Raw genomic sequence first — 18,416 nt, 5'->3', positions numbered from 1 at the left:
CTCGTGTGTTGTCTGGGTGGGTAGATTTTATCCTCACATGGTGTGTTGGTTGGTACGGGTGGTGTATTGGTTGGATTGGGCTGGATTTCTGTCTGCATATCTGCATCAGATACTAATTATGTAATGGGCAATTTGGAGCCGCGAGAGAGTCGAAGGTGGCCACATGACCGCTGACGCTCTGCTGTAGCCTTTTTATTTGAATTTTATATTTTGGGTTTTAATTCTGTTATTAGGTCTTTGAGGGATTAAATTTTTAAAAGGGCTTTAAATTTCGTTATTTAAAACTGCTAAACACGAATTTTCAAAATTAACAACTATTTCCAAAAACACTTAAAATAGACGTTTTTACATTTCAAACTTTAGTAGCTTCCGCGATTGGAATAACTTTAAATATCAATGCCAGACATTAAGTAAACGTTTTTGACGAGATGATTTGCTAAACTCGAGCAAAAGGATTTAAACATAGAAATGAACTTTTAACGACAAACTCAGTTTTTGATCGGTGTTTTGATGTGACACCCCAGATTCGACCAGAATGTTTGGGCCGAGTTCGGGGTATTACACTATGTGTCACACACGACCGAGACACACGCCCATGTCTCTAGCCATGTGGACAAAAATAGGCCATTTTCAAGCCATTTTTCTCACCCATTTAAGCACATACCTACAATGAATTTACCACATATATACAAGCCTTCAAATTGCACTTAAAGTATGCATAACCAAGCTAAGTCAATATAGCATATATTCTTACAACCGATATGCCTAAAGGGCACCTCAATCACAAAATCCAACATGTACTTAATGGTTGCATAAATTAAGCACAAAACATCTAATTTGTAACTAACTTCATACCAACAATTACCTTCATGTTCACATATTATAGTCACACTCATTATACAAATTTGGCCATTCAATATCCATTAACAAAGCATTAGCACAAATAGCCATATATGTCAACTACAACTAATATAAAAAAATAACCACATTCAAACATATCTAAGAATAACGCATAGCATACATTTTAACTACCATTCCATCTTCCACCATTCAAGCACCAAATATATATATGTTAACATAACAACTTAATTCATTAAACATTAAAACCATTCACAAGTGTTTGCCTTCATAACATTATATCAAGTCAAAAGATTTATATATACAAACCTAGAAAATAAAGTATCTAAACACATAACTTAGTAGTTCATCATTATACCAAAAACAAGTAGACACATATATATACATATATAGCCACATATACATGCCACAACCCTAAAGAGTTCAAAAGCTACCAACAATGATGGATAGTGTGAGCCAAAGATTCAATCTGTCTAAATTCAGGAAAAAGTGATATACAAAACGACACACAAACACGTATAAGCTTATGATGCTTAGTAAGAACATAAAAAATTAATTAACTTTAACATTATTTGAATAAAACACTTATTTTACGTGATTGAAGTTACCGAAATGTAATGAAGGGCACGTAAGTGCAAATCAGGGGTACCGCAATACAACACAGGCATGTATGTGCAATCAAGGGTATCGAATTACAATAGGGGCACATATATGCATTTAGGGGTACCGAAGTACAACATGGGCATGTATATGCAATCAGGGTATAATTACATAACAATTAACTACTTAATTATAAAATACAAATACATATGGAAATTTAATTATACAATTTAATACTATGAACTTACATTGAAACTAACACGTAGGAGTACGACCGGCTAATCCGCGAATTTCGCCTTCCCTCTATTTAAATCTGGTTGAGGTTTATCTTGATCTAAATAAATAAATTCAACAAATTTAATAAATATTCTATTCAATTCAATCCAAATTTATATTTTTGCAAAATTACACTTTTGCCTCAAATATTTTGATTCCTTTAAATTTAGTCCTTAAGCTCGTAAAATGAAATTCATGCAATTTCATTCCTACCCAAGCGTAGCCAAATTTCATACAAGCTCTTAAGAACCCACACATTTCATTATTTCATAAATTACACCATGAATATTTCACATTTTATAATTCAATCCCTAATTGAAAAATTCATCAAAAATCACTTAACAAAAGTTGTTTATCTAACAACAACTATAAATTTTCTTCCATTAAACATCAAAAACAACCTAAATTCATTCATGGAACAACCCTAAACTTTTAACAGCATTAGAAATTAGTCTTTGGGCTAGCTAGATTAACCTACAACGATCCCAAAAACATAGAAATCATTAAAAACGAGGCAAAAATGCACTTACATGCAAGGTTACTTTGGCCAAACCTTTAAAAGCACAACAATGAAGTTTTCCTTCTTCATTTCTGGTTGACGATGAGTTAGAAAGATGATACATTTGTCTTTCATTTTAGTTTAATTACATTTATTTACTAATTTACATATTTAACCTTAAGTAATAACTTTTAAAACCATTATATAAGTGTCCATATTTTTCCACTAATATTACTAGTGGTCTAATTTCCATATAAGGCCACTCACATTCCAAATTCATAGCAATTTGACACTTTTTTACTTATAGAACTCTAATTTTTCACCTTATGCAATTTAGTCCTTTTTTATCAAATTTCGCATGCAACCGATAAAATTTCTTAACGAATTTTTATACGAAACTACTAACATGCTGTAGAAATTAAAATATTAATAAAATAAATATTTTCATATGAAATTTGTGGTCCCAAAACCACTATTCTGATTTCACTAAAAATAGGCTATTACATTACTTATTACTTGAACGATTGTGTATAATTGCACAAACCACGTTACACTCACTAAGAATGAACTGAATGAAAATAACTATAAGTAATGAAAGAGAAATTTGATGACTTTCCTAATCTATAAGAAACTAAAGACGAACCTTGATAATAAATGCCCTCTGGCCACTCAAGTTGAGGCTAGAAAACATTGGGAGGAGTCTGATGAGATAGCTTGTTGCTATATGCTAGCAAGCGTGACCAACAACCTTTATGAGCAATTGGAGAGCTGTAAGCATGCCAAACTGATTCTATAAAAACTAGAAGACATATTCAGAGGTCTAGTTGTCTTGGCTCGACAGTCCGTTATTACTAGTTTAATGAATATCCAACAAATTCCTGAAACTCTAATCAAAGACCATATGATTACTCTTATGGAATACTTTGTTATGGTCAAGGATAATGATGCCAATTTGGACAAAAAAACTCAAATTGAGATGGTGTTCAAAAGCTTATCCAAGGATTTTGTAGGTTTTCGAGCCGCATATAACCTTGGGAACAAGAATCTAATGCTTACACAACTCATGAAGGAATTACAATCCTATGAGTTGATATTCAATGGCAGTCAGCTAATTCGACGAGCATGAGTAAACTTGATTATTTCTTCTTCCTCAAAAGGGAAGGGAAAGCACTCTAACAAAAGCAAGGCTAAGTCCTTAAATTTGATGTATGATGGTTTACATGGAAAAATAACTACGGTGACTCCTTTTTGGTTCAAGAAAGGTTAGATATGTTTGTTTCCACTATAGATTGTCTAAATGCACAAGCAAACCTTTAAATCGAGGTTATTCCTCAAATTGCTTCCAATCACCATGTAGTTTTATGTGATACAGAGATGTTCATTAAGACAACATTAGAGGATTGAACATGGTACTTTAAATTTTATGTGTTTAGTGGATGAGAGAGGCTATAAAGATCTCGTGGAGAAGTGCTAGACAGGGAAAGGAATCAACCAATCTTAGAAAGGTGATATATTTACTCTTTCTAAAGCTTTAGTAGGTTGGAAGTTTGAGCTAAGCATGAAAATAACAAGAGGGGGTGAATGAGGATTTTGAAAAAAATCTTGCAAACTTTTTTTAAATGATGAGAAAAGGAAATTAAAACTTGCACAATTTGATTTATAGTAGTTCAGCGATTTGCCATAATTCGTTGTGGCAAATTAGGTTCTTTCTAGCACTTAATGAGCTTGTTTTCGAGCTATTTTATGTTATTTTGATTAATTTTCTTTTTTAGTATTTTAAAGTTAATTTTAGTAAAATAAGCTTTTTTAACACATATTTGCATATTGTAATGACCCATTGGGCCAATACGCGCTTAGGGTAGGATAAATAACTTACTTGAGGGTGCAAAACACCGATTCAGGCCAAGGAATACCAGGAGCAACTTCATTGTCACAACACCAAAATGTAGTCTTACGACATCCAACTTCAAACCAAAAAGAAGCCACATTCGATGTTCATTGCCACGACATCCATTTAATGTCGCAACACCGACATGACGTGGGCCAAAATACTGCCAAGGTGTTTTCATCTGCACAATGTATTTTATTTAGCTTTAGTTAGGGGGCATTTTTTTAGAGTAGTTTTACGAGATTTATTTTTAGTTTCAATTTAGTTTGAGATTTCATAGAATTTTTACTACTATTTTCAAAATTGGATTTGATATTGATCGAAGCTTTCATTTCTTTAGTAATTTGTAATTTTTCTTTGGTTTTCAATTGCAATCAGTGTTATCTCGACAACTGTTCAAGGGTTTTTGGCTTCCGAGTGCATCCAATATCGAAACGAATCAATTTCTCTTTTCCCTTCTCTTTAGCTTAATTCATGCTTTGCATGTTTAAATTAAACTTAGGTAATTTTTCATCTAGATTCATGAATAGCTAAACCCCATAGAGAGATTAACGATCGGAGGTGGGATTAATTAACTAAAAAAATAGTGTTTTTCTTATAACTAGTTGGTTTAAATTATGTATGATTAAACCCTAGGGTTGACGACCTTAAGAAGTAATCCAGGTAAATGAGTTTTAGAGAATAGTTTACGAAGTACCTCTGTATTTAACCAGGTTTAAACTGCAAGGTCGAGAGAGAAGTGGTTTCTGTCGATTAATTAATTGTTAGAGGCCAAGAAGTAATAACTAGTTAATTATTAGCTAATTCATTAAAACTTGAGTTTTGAAGTTAATTATGAACACTGTCGTGAGTTAATATTTTGTTTGTTATTTGAGTTAATTTTGATTGTTAATTTATTTTTATCGGTCTTATGCTATTTTTGTTACTAAATTTTATTTTTGCTTATCATACTATAAGTCTAGATTAGTACTATTTAACTCTCTTAGTGTAGAAATTAATTTTAGTTTAATTTAACTTCCTTGGATACGATCCTCGAATACTTCTCGAAATGTTTCATTGTAAACTTTACTATATTACATTTTGACCCGTATACTTGCGAATAATGTTATTCCATTTTATATCTTTTTGTTGCAATATTTCCAGTCCTGATGTTCATACGTCTTGCAACGATCAAGTTGTTGGTGCCGTTGCTGGGGAGGTTTCTGCTCTAGACTAAATTTTAATTTCTCTATTTAATAGGATAAATAGGAAAATTGGGAGTTATAGATACAATCCATATTCTTGTTGATTCTTTCTATTTAGTTTCCTCATCTCTACAACTGTAAGCCAACAATAGGGCATTTTTGAAAGTTGGTTACATGTGTCAAGTTCCACTATGAGAATATGATATTTGTAGTTATTGATATGAGCTTCAAAAGAAAATGGGGAGTTATCTTCTTCCTTTTGTTTCAAAACACCATTGTTAACTTGCTTTGAAGCTGATTGAGGATCTTTCTTGTAAGGTGAAACTAAAGATCAGAGTTCATATAGAGGGTTGTTTCATATCCTAGGTAAGTATTATGGGCTTGTATGTTGACTTCTAAAAGAGTAAGTCTGCTTTATGGGCTTGTATGTGATGCATGGAGGTTATTTGGGTTTCAGATGATGATAAAAGTTATATGAATGAGTTTTATTGGTATCCCTATGTATTGTAAGCAATTAATTTTTGAGATTTTCATGATGAATGTTAGGATCTAGAGATCAAGTTGTTGTTCGTGGGTGTTAGGTGAGTCTCTAAGCCAACTCTTAAACTGTTCATGATGAGTATGTTGGATAAGATTTGCATGTATAATTTGTAAGAATCTGACAAGCACAGAGTATGTGATAAGAAATCTAGAGTCGAAGATATGACTATAAGAAAACGTTTTGAAAGTGTAAGATAAGACGTATGTTAAGTTTGGCACTAATGCATGAAAGGTTTCTTAAGTGTTTGTGTTTGTTCACCACAGTGGAGTCTAAAGGGGTCTGTCCTGTCTTTAAAGATAATCTCTAAAAGGAAAGGCCATGGAACCATATGAAAGAATTAAAGAAAGGTTATTACCTAATAGGGTTTTCTACCTGACCCAGGACGATAAGGGGTAAATCTCATGAAATGTGAGTCTAGGTGAATCTCTATTGTGAACATGCCAGAAAACAGAAGCCTTTGTGGCAATCTAATAAATCGAAGCCTTTATAGTGATCTAAGGAAAGGAAAGCCTTTTTGGCGATCTAAGGAAAGGAAAGCTTTTGTGGCAAATGATGAAAGGAACTCCTTCGTGGTGCACATAAAAGAATGGCCCTTGTGGAAACCATCCGGAGCGAAAGCCTCTGTGGCGGACCCTGAAAGAAAGAAATGGTATTTCTGAAAAAACTCTGAAAGGTTAGAATGTGTGATGAACTCTGAAGGGACAGTGTGTGGCGAACTCTAAAGGGACAGTGTGTGGCGAACTTTGAAGGAGCGGTAGGTATGATGAACTCTGAAGGAAAAGCCCTTGTGGTGTATCATGTTATACTTTTGAAAATATAATCTAATGAGTTTTCTTTGTGGTAAGCTCCATATGAGTTGTTCAAGAAAATCCTGCATGGTCTTAAGATAAGAACAGAAAAAAAATTGGAAAGCACCAGAACATGTGGCAGATTCAAAGTATGGGCGAGTTAGACTTCAAGAATAAATCCATGTGATGGTTATGTCTGCTAAATTAAAGAAAATTATCTATCTAAAATTATTAGAAGAAAAAGGGTATTCTCTAGCAAGAATCAAATCATATAATTACAGAATGTATCTTCTGTCTATGTAAGAAATCATTCATGGATTTCAAAGAAACGATGGCTTGGAGTATGAATGTAAGAATAATAGTATTTTGTCTATATAGGCATCTGGAATGGGGTTGGTTAAGAAATCACAAAAGTGTAGAGTGAAGAAAGTGAGTTATGAATCGAAGAATTCGAAGGTAAGGCATGGTTTGAGAATAAGTTGTGACATCTATGGAATAAAGAATGACATTTTGGGAAGATATTAGCTAGAGTCAAGCTAAGAAACAAAGAACAACGAGAAGGGAAATTGAATTTCCAGATGCAAAATATATTAAAGATTCAGGTAAATGGGTATTTATCTTATTAAGTTCTATTGAACTTATCTCTTTGTGTCATGTTTCAGGTTAGCTCTTAAGGTTCTGCGTCTGGAAGAACGACGCCAAGGTTACGCCAAAAGAGTGGCGAGGAAGACTATTGTGCACACAGAGTAAGTTTCTGGCGAAGTCGAGTTTGAGTCAATTTAAAAAAGTCTTGTACATGGGATCCTAATTTTAAATCGATTCTAATTTTAAATAAATTCTCTGTGTATATTAATTGAATTTTTACATGGTTCACACTTATGCATTTCATAGAAACGTCATTAAATAGTTGTAATTAAATATAATTTGTATAAATAGAATTTAATTTCTTATGTGCTTGAGTAGTAACACCATAGATTCGGATCTAGCTCATTGGATCAGGTTTGAGGCATTACATTTAAAATTGTATATATATTCATAATCATTATATACTAAATAAGTTGAATTCTTGGGATAAATGATGACAACACTCCTTGGGCGAACTTTGTTCGACATAAACTGGTTAAAACCTAGCATTGCAAGACTTGTCATCAGTAAATCCCAGTTTGAAATTAATTCAGCATTGCTAACATGGGCATCCACAAATCTTTAGTATGGTGGTAGTGCAGTTATGGATCCAGTAGCATTTGTTACATGATTTAAACAAATTTGAAGAACGGTTAGGTATGCCAAGTGAGAGGGCGGTTAGAAGCACTACTGCCAGGAACTATCACATCTTGGGAGGAATTTGTGTAGTTGATTTTGTGACGGATCATACCTATGACAACCATTTTAAATACTTATGTTGAGCTATTCAAATTTGAGCAGAATTCGATAAAAACATTGGGTCAAGTATGTGATAGATTCAAAACAATTCTTCGGAAAGTTCTTGGAGGAGACATTGATTTAGTCATACAATTACAACATTTTTATGGAGGTTTAGATTAGGGTAGTAGAGGGAAATTCGACATTATGGCTAAGGGTAGCGTTTAGATGAAAACAACCCACGAGATAGTCATGCTCCTAGAGAAGTGGCAACGATCATACCTGGAAAAGGATCAAGAAAATAGAACCAGTAGAGGAGCTAATGAATGTCATTGAGCAAGTGGAATCAATACAAGATAAAGATGATTTAGAAATAAGTGATGAGCAACCAAGTGATAGTGAATATTATACATTAGATAAGGAATAAATGGAAGATGAGTTTTCCAAAGATTTGTTGAGGGAGCATCCGGACCAAATTTATCGATTAGTTTGGTGGAAGCATTGTACGGAACTAAAATTTATCGATTAGGCCAGATGGAAAATTTACTAGTTAAAATGGTACCATCGATCATTAAACCACCAACACTGGAACTAAAATTGTTGCCAGTGCATCTGTAATATGGGTATCTAGGTGAGAACAACACTCTACTTGTTATTATTATGGCCCATTTACTTACCAAGCAGGAGACGGTGTTGTTAGAGGCACTAAAAACACATAAAAAAGCAATTGGTTGGACCATTGTCGATATTAAGGGGATTAGTCCAGTATTATGTCAACATAAGATACGACTAGAGGAAAGAAAGAAACTACTAGTAGATGCACAAACGCGTCTTAATTCGACAATGAAGGAAATGGTAAAAAATGAGCTATTGAAATGGTTGGATACAATCGTTTATGACATATCTGATAGTGAATGGGTAAGCCCAACCGAGTGCATTCCCAAGAAAGGTGGTCTGACAATGGTCGCAAATGAAAAAAATGAGTTAATTCCAAATTAAACAGTAACAAGATGACAAGTGTGCATTGATTACTGAAAACTAATGAGCCAACTAAAAAGGATCATTTCCCACTCCCATTTATTGATCAAATGTTAGACAGATTAGTAAGAAAAGAGTACTACTAAGAATACGGGATATCATTAGATTCCATGTAACGCCCCAAAAATCTAAGTCGTTAATTTTTGCATGATTTGATATAAATTGCTTGTTTGCTTTATTGGCTAAGTGATTTGGGTGTGTATGGGAGTGTTTGAGAAGCTTAGGTTCAATTCTTGGCATTTACAGAATTTTTAGTTTTTCCCTTAAATTAATCTGGACGCTGGTATATAGGCTTTATAAATATTAGTGCCTATTTTATGACAAAAAGAGCCTGTTGGTCCAGTGGTAGGTGGCGTGTGGACTACTCTTAAGGTTTGAGGTTCGAGTCTTGTGCTGCACCGTGGAGTGTTTATTTTTATCACCTATGCTGTGATGTGGTGGAGTTTGACTGAAATGTTGTGGAATTTGAATGGAGGAGTGGATCATAAAGAGAATGCTGGGATTGTGATTGGGTGGAGTGAATCAAGGAGAGATAAGGAGAGAGATTTTAGGAGAAATTCAAGGAGTTATTGTGTGAGGAGAGTTGTGTCGTTTGGGGAAAACTCTAGCTAGAAGTTTCAGCTGGGGGTGTGCTTGTGCCGAATTTGGTCAGTAGGCACTAAGGGAATCGGCTTCTGAAATTTTTTTTCTTCTGTCAGTTTGCTTTCGGTCAGTTTTGCGTTTTTGCCTTTTCGCTTTTGGGTGCCGAATATTTTTTTTTCTCATTTCTTTTTCCTTTTAGATGTTGGCCGAATATTGGTGGTTTCCCCTGTCGATTGCATTTTCCTCTTCCTTCTCTTGTTGCCGAATCCTCTCTTCTCATCTCTTCTCCTCCCTTCTCTTCTTCTCCTCTTCATTCTAGTGCTACAAGAGTTCTCGACTACCGGTAAGTGCTATGCTCTTTACTCTATTCTTTTCTTTCTCTTTTCCTAAAACGGAATACCTTCCTTCGTAATCTTTGATTACCAACTGCTGATGTTTTTCTCTCGATGTGCTGCTTGTTGCGATTTTAGAGTTTTCCTTAAGAAGTGATGCAATGTAAGCGTTGTTAAAGTCGTCGAAACCACTCTCTCATCTTTCGATCAAGGTAAGTAGGCTAGTCTTCTTTTAATTGAAGGCAGAATGTTCCTATGGTTCTATATGATCATGTGTGGATTTTAATCACATGATTAAACAATATTGTTTAATGAAGTTGTTGTGTTGCAGATATCCATCAAAAAGATTGAAGTCAATCTTCATCGGTTGTAAAAGTGGGCTAAGCCATTTTTGGTTAGTCGAGATTTTGGGTGTTCGTGGATCTATGTGCGTCTTCACAGTCAGGTGTGTAATCACCCACTACAACCGTAAATCGGCGAAAAGCTGAAAAGTCGTAAACACGGTGTTTGAGACCACACAGGCATATGATCACTCGAGTGGAAAGCCCAACTTGCGATTCATGGGTAAATAACTGAAACACCCTCGAAGGGTAAAATGACCGAATACCCTTGAAGGGTAAAAATGACCAAAATACCCTCGAAGGGTAAAATAACTGAAATACCCTCGAAGGGTAAAATGATCGAAATACCCCCAAAGGGTAAAATAACTGAAATGCCTTCGAAGGGTAAAATGACCAAAATACCCCCGAAGGGTAAAATGATCGAAATTCCCCTGAAGGGTAAAATGACTGAAATACCCCCATAGGGTAAAATGATTGTTATACCCCTAGGAGTTGAAATGTGTGTATGACCGACTTGCTCTATGATATATATATGACTGTTACTGAGTATGACATACTGCATACAAGTATGATTTATGACATGACATACTGCATGGGGTTGGGATTCTGATATAAGGGAAGTACATTGTACTGGTGGCTTTACCACATATACTGTTACTGGCAGCTTCGCTGCGATTCTATTACTGGCAGCTCTACTGTGATATTGGTGTGTTGGCTGGGTGGGTCGATTTTATCCTCACACGGTGTGTTAGTGGTACGGGGTGGTGTGTTGGCTGGATTGGGTTGGGTTACATTACTGTACTATACTGTTTCTGTATTGGGCTAAGGCCCACATTGTTATTGAAATGGGCTAAGGCCCACATTACACTGTTACTGCTTAAGGCTTAGCACCAGACTGTTACTGCATGTCGTATATTGATTGACTGATAGGAGATTACACACCGAGTTTCGTAAACTCACCCTCTCCTTTAACTGTGCAGGTAATCCTCAGCCTTAGGCGATTCGGTGTTGCGAGGGACTCGGAGGAGGCCACACAACTGTTGTTGTTCACAATTGCTTTTATTTTAAATTAAATCATAAGTTGGGTTTTGTTTTTGTAATAAGGCCTTTAAGTTGGTTTAAAATTTTAATTGGGTTTTTGCTTGCATATTTTAAGCTGCTAGTTTAGAAGAAGACGAGTTTTTTTAAAAAAATAATTACTATTTTCAAATACACGAGCTTTAAACAATAAGAATTTAAGAAGCTTCCGCGATTTTAGACCAACTTATTAAATTAATAACGGATAACGAGACAAACGTTTTAAACTTAAAAACAAATTTTTACCAACGAGTTTAAATTTTAGTAATAATAAAGGGGTTATTTTAAACTTAAAAACAAATTTTTACCAACGTGTTTAAATTTTTCAAAAGACAGTTCAATGTGGCACACCAGATTCGACCATAACATCTAGGCCGAGTTTGGGGTGTTACATTCCAATACATCTCGATGATAAAAAAACAACACTAATTTCAAATGTCCATTTGGAACATATGCATTTCGATGAATGCCTTTTGGATTGTGTAATGCTCCAGCCACTTTCATAAGATGTATGACAACAATCTTCGTGGACATGCGACAAGATGGTCTAGATATTTTCATGGATGATTTTTTTATATATGGGAATTCATTTATAGAATTCTTAGGCAACTTAGAACAAGTCTTGGAAAGATGTGAATACACAAATTTAGTTCTTAATTGTGAAAAGTTTCATTTTATGATGAACGAAGGAATAACAGTTCGAGGTGTTCGAAATTTATTAGGTCACGCTGGCTTCTTTAGAAGATTCAAAAAATATTTAGCTCAGGTCGCAAAACCATTAAGTCAACTACTACAGAAGGAAACCCCTTCATATTTAATGAAAAATGTGTCTAGGCCTTTAAGGTACTCAAACAAAAATTAATTTCAACTCTAATTCTACTCAACCCAGATTGGACAAAGCCCTTTGTGATCATGTGTGATGCAAGCGACTATGTTGTTGGAGTAGTACTGGGACAAGACAACGAAAAATCTTTCATGCAATTCATTACGCGAGTAAGACACTAAACCTTGCTCAATGCAATTATACCACAATTGAAAAACTTATTTTAGTTGCAGTGTTTGCATATGAAAATTTTCGGTCGTACCTATTGGAAAATCGAGTATATGCTTACACTGACCATTTAGCTCTGAAGTATGTCATGAAGGAGACAAAAGCCAGATTAATGAGGTGGGTACTACTATGTCTAGAATTCGAACTTTGGATTCTAGACAAGAAAGGAACAGAAAACCAAGTCACAGATCATCTTTCAAGGTTGGAAATGGAAGCAAAGATAAAGATGGACACAAAAATAAATGACAAATTCATTTATGAGCAGCTATTTCAAGTAGACCAATATCAGGTAACACAGTTAACTCATAATACACCTTGGTATATTGATATTGTCAATTATTCTGCCCAAGGTGTTTTTCCTACAAATGTATCATCATAAAAAAATAATAGAATCATCTATGACACTAGAAAATATATATGGGAGAAATTGTATGCATTTCAACAATGTGCGGACCAATTAATCTAATGATGTGTGTTTGAAAAAGAGGTAGAAGATATATTGTTAGGATGTCACATGTCCCCATGTGGTAGTAACTTTGGAGGAAAAAGAATGGCACAGAAAGTAATACAATGCGAATTCTATTGGTTGACTATGATCAACGACACTTACGAGTTTGGAAAACAATGCGATAGATGCCAGCTAACAGAGAATATCTCGAAAGGAAATGAAATACTGTAGGCTGGAATTTTAGAGGTGGAAGTTTTTTTATGTTTGGGGCATAGACTTCATGGAACCATTTCCTAGTTCTTCTGAAAATCAATACATCCTCTAAGCGATGGACTATGTCTCAAAATGGGAGGAAGCAGTAGCACTGCCAACAAATGACACTAAAATAGTTGTGTGATTTTTACTCAGGAACATATTTTCACGATTTGGGACTCCCATAGCACTCATCGGTGACGAAGGATCCCAATTTTGTAGCAAACAGTCAGAAGTTGATTTAGCTAAATACAGTTTCAAACATTATATCACCATGACATATCACCCACAGGCTAATGATTGGAGAATATTGTGAACCCAAATCAGAAAGACTAGGGCATGTGATTGGAGGACACATTGTGGGCATATAGAACAGCTTACAAAACCCCGTCAGGTATGTCTCTTTACAGATTTGTTTATGAAAAAACTGCCATTTGTCGGTTGAGTTAGAAAAAAAGCATACTAGGCAATCAATGAACTGAACTTAGACCCCAACCTAGCTATAGAAGCACGTTTATTTCAGTTACATGAGTTGGAGGAGTTCAGGTTTCTAGCTTATGAACATGAAAAATTCAACAAATAAAAGAGCAAGCTGAGATATGATGCCATGATCAAGAAACAAATTTTCCTCCCAGGGCAGCAGTTATTGCTTTTTAACTCTAGACTAAAACATTTCAGGGCAAGTTGCGCTCGAGGTGGACAAGGTCGTACACAGTAAATCGGGTATTACCCCATGCTGCAGTAGAATTAACAACCAAAAATGGGAAAGCCTTCCTTGTTAATAGGCAAATAGTAAAGCACTATTTGGGGGTACCATCAAGAAAGCATGTGAGAAGTGGAATTACAATATAAAGCAATTAAGAAAGTACAGAATGAAGAAAAAGACCTGGTGGACAACTGGAATTGGGATCCAAATAAATTCGGCAATCACATTTAAAACCTATCATTGCACTTTCTAATTTGCGTGTAAATTATGTGTAATTATTTTTTAGACTTTTGCACTTAGTGTTTTTTTTTAAGTTAGGATTAAGACTTTAGGGAGCGAATGTGTGTTACTAGGTATTTTGATTGGGTACAAACAAGAAACCCTACATGCCCCGTAAAAGATAATTTTTGAATATTCAAGGATGGTGTCGCGACACCACACCCCGGTGTCGCGACCCTGGAATTCGAAGTCTAGGGTGTTAAAAATTCATGGGTAGTGTAGCGACACCAAACCCTATTTTCACAACACAACATCACAAAACAAAACTTGGGATAGTGAAAGTCTGATGTCACAACACCAATATCCAGTGTCGTGACATCGCTTGAGTTTGTAATTTTTTCTGTGTAAAAACGCCACACCTTATGCAGCACTACAACTTCAAACTAAACTAGTAAGAGCACGACAGCCCAACTAACATCACAACACCTTCATGAAAAATTAAGTAGTCTCTTCCCTTATTTATTTTTGGGTGCACATTAGGGACAATGTGCCAAGTAAAGTGTGGGGGTAACATACAAACTTTAAATTTTTTTGTTATCATTTTTGGTTTGTTGTTTTAATTTTTAGTGATTTTTTTCTTGTTCTTGTGTGTTTGTTTTGTGCTTGAGCTTATAGAAATAAAAGTGATTCGTTAGGAGCATGTGAATAGGTTGTTTGTATAAACTATAAATTTAGCCTGATAATAAACGATTTTTGGTGATTTTATTTTAGACTAGTTAGTTCAATTTGTTAAACTATAAATAAGAAAAAGTAGTTAAACGTGCCAAATGATAAAGGTATACACGAGAAGGCATGTATACTTGCTTAAATTACTGATTGTTAGAATTTTATAACTCAATTATTTGAATCCATGGATACTTGAAATAGTAAAGTACAATGAATATAGAATCCTTGTAAGTATGGAATTAAATGAAAATTAATGAGAGAACAAAAACATTGAGAGGGTTAAAAGTAAAGCGAGAGTTATAAAAGCATAGAACGAATAAAAGCAATGTGAGTGAAGAGAGAACGAAAAATCAAATAAAAAGTATGAATACATGAGAAATTTTTACTCATAATTGCACAAATACTTGTTGAGTTTCGTATACTTGTTAGTACTATACTAGAGTTCAAAACATGGATGAAAGTTAAACTGAGTACTTGGGATTCTAATTACATGTATTCTTTGAACTTTGATGTTGTACTTTTGTATTGATTTTGATGGAAGCATATGCTTAGCTAACTTTAACTTGTTTACTTTGGAACTTAATGAACTAACATATTTCAGGTTAAAAATTACGAATTGTTTATATATCTAACTAGAATTGCATATTTAGCCAAACTCTCCTATTTGTCGTTTCCCAAACTAATTTAGTGTATGAAGCATGCTCAAGTACATTCTTCATTATTTTCTTTTGTTTTTGTTGTGTGTTTGTCTTGTTTGCTTGCAGACAAGCAACGAGTTACGTGTGGGGGAGTTTGATCTATCTCAATTCATTGTGATAATTTAAGATCTTTCCGGCACTTAATGAGCTTATTTTCAAGCTATTTTATGTTATTTTGATTAATTTTCCATTTTATTAGATTAAAGTTAATTTTAGTAAAAAAAGCATTTTTACGCAAATTTGGGTGCTGTAATGACCCATTGGGTTAATACAAGCCTAAGGTAGGAGTAATGACCTGCTTGAGGGTGTAGAACATTGACTCAAACCAAGGAAAATGAGGAGTGACTTTTGAGTCGCGACATCCAACTTCAAACTAATAGAAGTCCCATTCAATCTTCAGTGTCGCGACATTGGCATGGCAAGGGCCAAAATACTGCCAAGGGTGTTTTTGTTTGCACAATGTACTTTATGCAACTTAATGGCCTATAATTAACCAAATTTGGGTAGCTACAATTGCTTATATACAGTAATGTTTTGGGTTTACCTTGGTATACCTTAATCGAGGATTTCTCAATTCACTATACTTGAATTGATCCCTTTCAAATAGAAGGTATAAACTTTACAATCTCTATCTTTTTCACAATGATAAGATAGAATCTTCCCCCTAGTTTCTATGGCTTCACGAAAACCCTCTATCTTTTACAAGGCTCAAATAGCAACCCTTCAAATCTTCTTAAGGTTTTATACCTAAAAAACCTTAAATATACTCTTTACAATAAAGAGAGGATGATCAAACTAACAATACACCTCTACTAGGTGTGTGTTTGCAAATTGAAGCTCTAAATACAAATATTTAAGAGTAAGAACAAATATTACAATAAACGCTGAATGAATATGTACAATAGAATAAAGAAAAATAAAGATTTTAAGTTGATTCTCTTGTTTTTGATGCTTCGATATGTCTTTCTTATGTCCTGAAATGTTATTTAAGTGTATTTATACCAAGGAACAAGTTTGTGGATGTTTCTGGTCATTGGGGATGGATTCTAGCCATTGGAAGCATTAATTTTGGGCTTAACTGCAATTTCAATCAAACATGCATTGGTACAAGTGGACTTGTGCCGGTAGAAGCCTTCAAAATTATAACTATTGCAGTCCGATGTAGCGATAGAAGTCTACTTGTATTGGTAGAAGTCTAAGGGTTTCAAGGGTTCAGACTTGTACTATAACACCCCAAATCTAGCAGGTCTAAAGTTTTGGGCGTATAACAGTAAATAGTCTGTCTGGCATAGTGTTATCCATCCAAATGATTATTTTGGTGCATACGTGTGGGCGTAGAGTAACCATCACATCATTTAGTAAGAATTTGATTTCATGATATTCTGCTATATTAAAGAGAATTTTGTGTTAATTGATAAAGGGTAAGTATGGAATGAGTATTCACCAAAGGTATAGTACACCTGTATGTATGGAATGTTGTGTTAGTTAGATTCTAAGTAACTTGGTTAAAAATCAACTAGTTAGCCTAGCTTGATAATTGTGATTTTGAATATGCTTATTTATATTTCCCTCGAAAACTATAGGTCATTAAAAAGGCAAGTTCTTAAACGTATGACACTTGTCAAATTCCACTAAGTAAATGGAGCCATATTTATATGTGAGATATGAGTTCTGAAAGGGTTCTTCTTTCTTCTTCCTCTTCCTTAAGTGGTATTTATTGATACCTTCCTTAAGTCTGAATGCATCTTACATCGATGATCTAGAAGCCATGGTTCTTTGATGATCAATGGTTATTTCGTATCAGGGTAGGTATTTCAACTCTGCATGTTAAGTTTTGAATGAGTAAATCTATATGTGGTGATTGAACAATAAGACTATAAGTATAAGGTTTTTGCAAGATATTGTCAGCAATTGATATGATAAGTAATTTGTATGTACAAGAGTAGTAGTAGTGAAATTATGTTTCTAAGTAGTGGTTGCTACTGGTTCGAGATAGATATCTGGATTTGGAGTTTTGAATTGCGATAAGTCAGAATCAGGTGAGTCTCTACGCTAACTCTCTTGTATAAAACTTTCCAGTAGATGTAATTATATATATAGGATGATGAAAACTATAGCAATTAGTAAATTTAAGACCATAGTAAGGATAAAGCAGGTATTACTACAATACGTGTAAAGTTCTAGTTATGAAGAATACTGATTGGTAAGAGTGCAGATATAGTTATGGTGCAAAAAAAATGTTAATCAGAAATATTATCATCTAGGTAAGTAAGAAATAAGGAATGTCTCATTGTGAAGCCTCCAGTAGGGAAATTATAATGTTAACCAAATTAGCATATCATAACCTGAAAAGAGTGTAAGACTATGAGGCAGAGGCCTATGGCAGCTCGATATAAATTGGAACTAGTTATGGTGTAGCCTCAAATAAGATGAAACTGGAAAGGCAGATCATGATACATAAATGTATGTAAGACCATGTGGTTAAAACCCATGGCAAGATATGAAATGACTAAATGAATGATGTAAGGCCATATGTTAAGACCCATGACGAGCTATGAAATGACTGAATGAATGAATTAAAAACATGTGGTTAAGACCCATTACAATATATGAAATGACTGAAAGAATGTATGTAAAACCATGTGGTTAAGACCTCTGGCATTATATGAAATGTCTATATGATTGTTCATGATGTAGCCTTCGATAATGTGTAAATCTAAATGACATATTTTGATACATGAAAATCTGTATAAGACCATGAGGTAAAGACCCAAGGCATCTTTTGCGAAGTCCACCGGGACAGTAAACACGAGATCTTGTATGATTACCTGTATGGCGTTCTCTGTTCGGCCTATGTGGTGTGAACTGTCAGGGATTTCATTTGAATCTGAATGTCTGTCTCTATGGAAAGAAATAAGTAAGTTCTTTTAGTTCTCTACTAAGTATGGCT

This window comes from Gossypium raimondii, chromosome 3 (assembly GCF_025698545.1).
Source record: "Gossypium raimondii isolate GPD5lz chromosome 3, ASM2569854v1, whole genome shotgun sequence".
Taxonomy (NCBI): Eukaryota; Viridiplantae; Streptophyta; class Magnoliopsida; order Malvales; family Malvaceae; genus Gossypium; species Gossypium raimondii.
Note: the sequence above shows the minus strand (reverse complement) of the source record.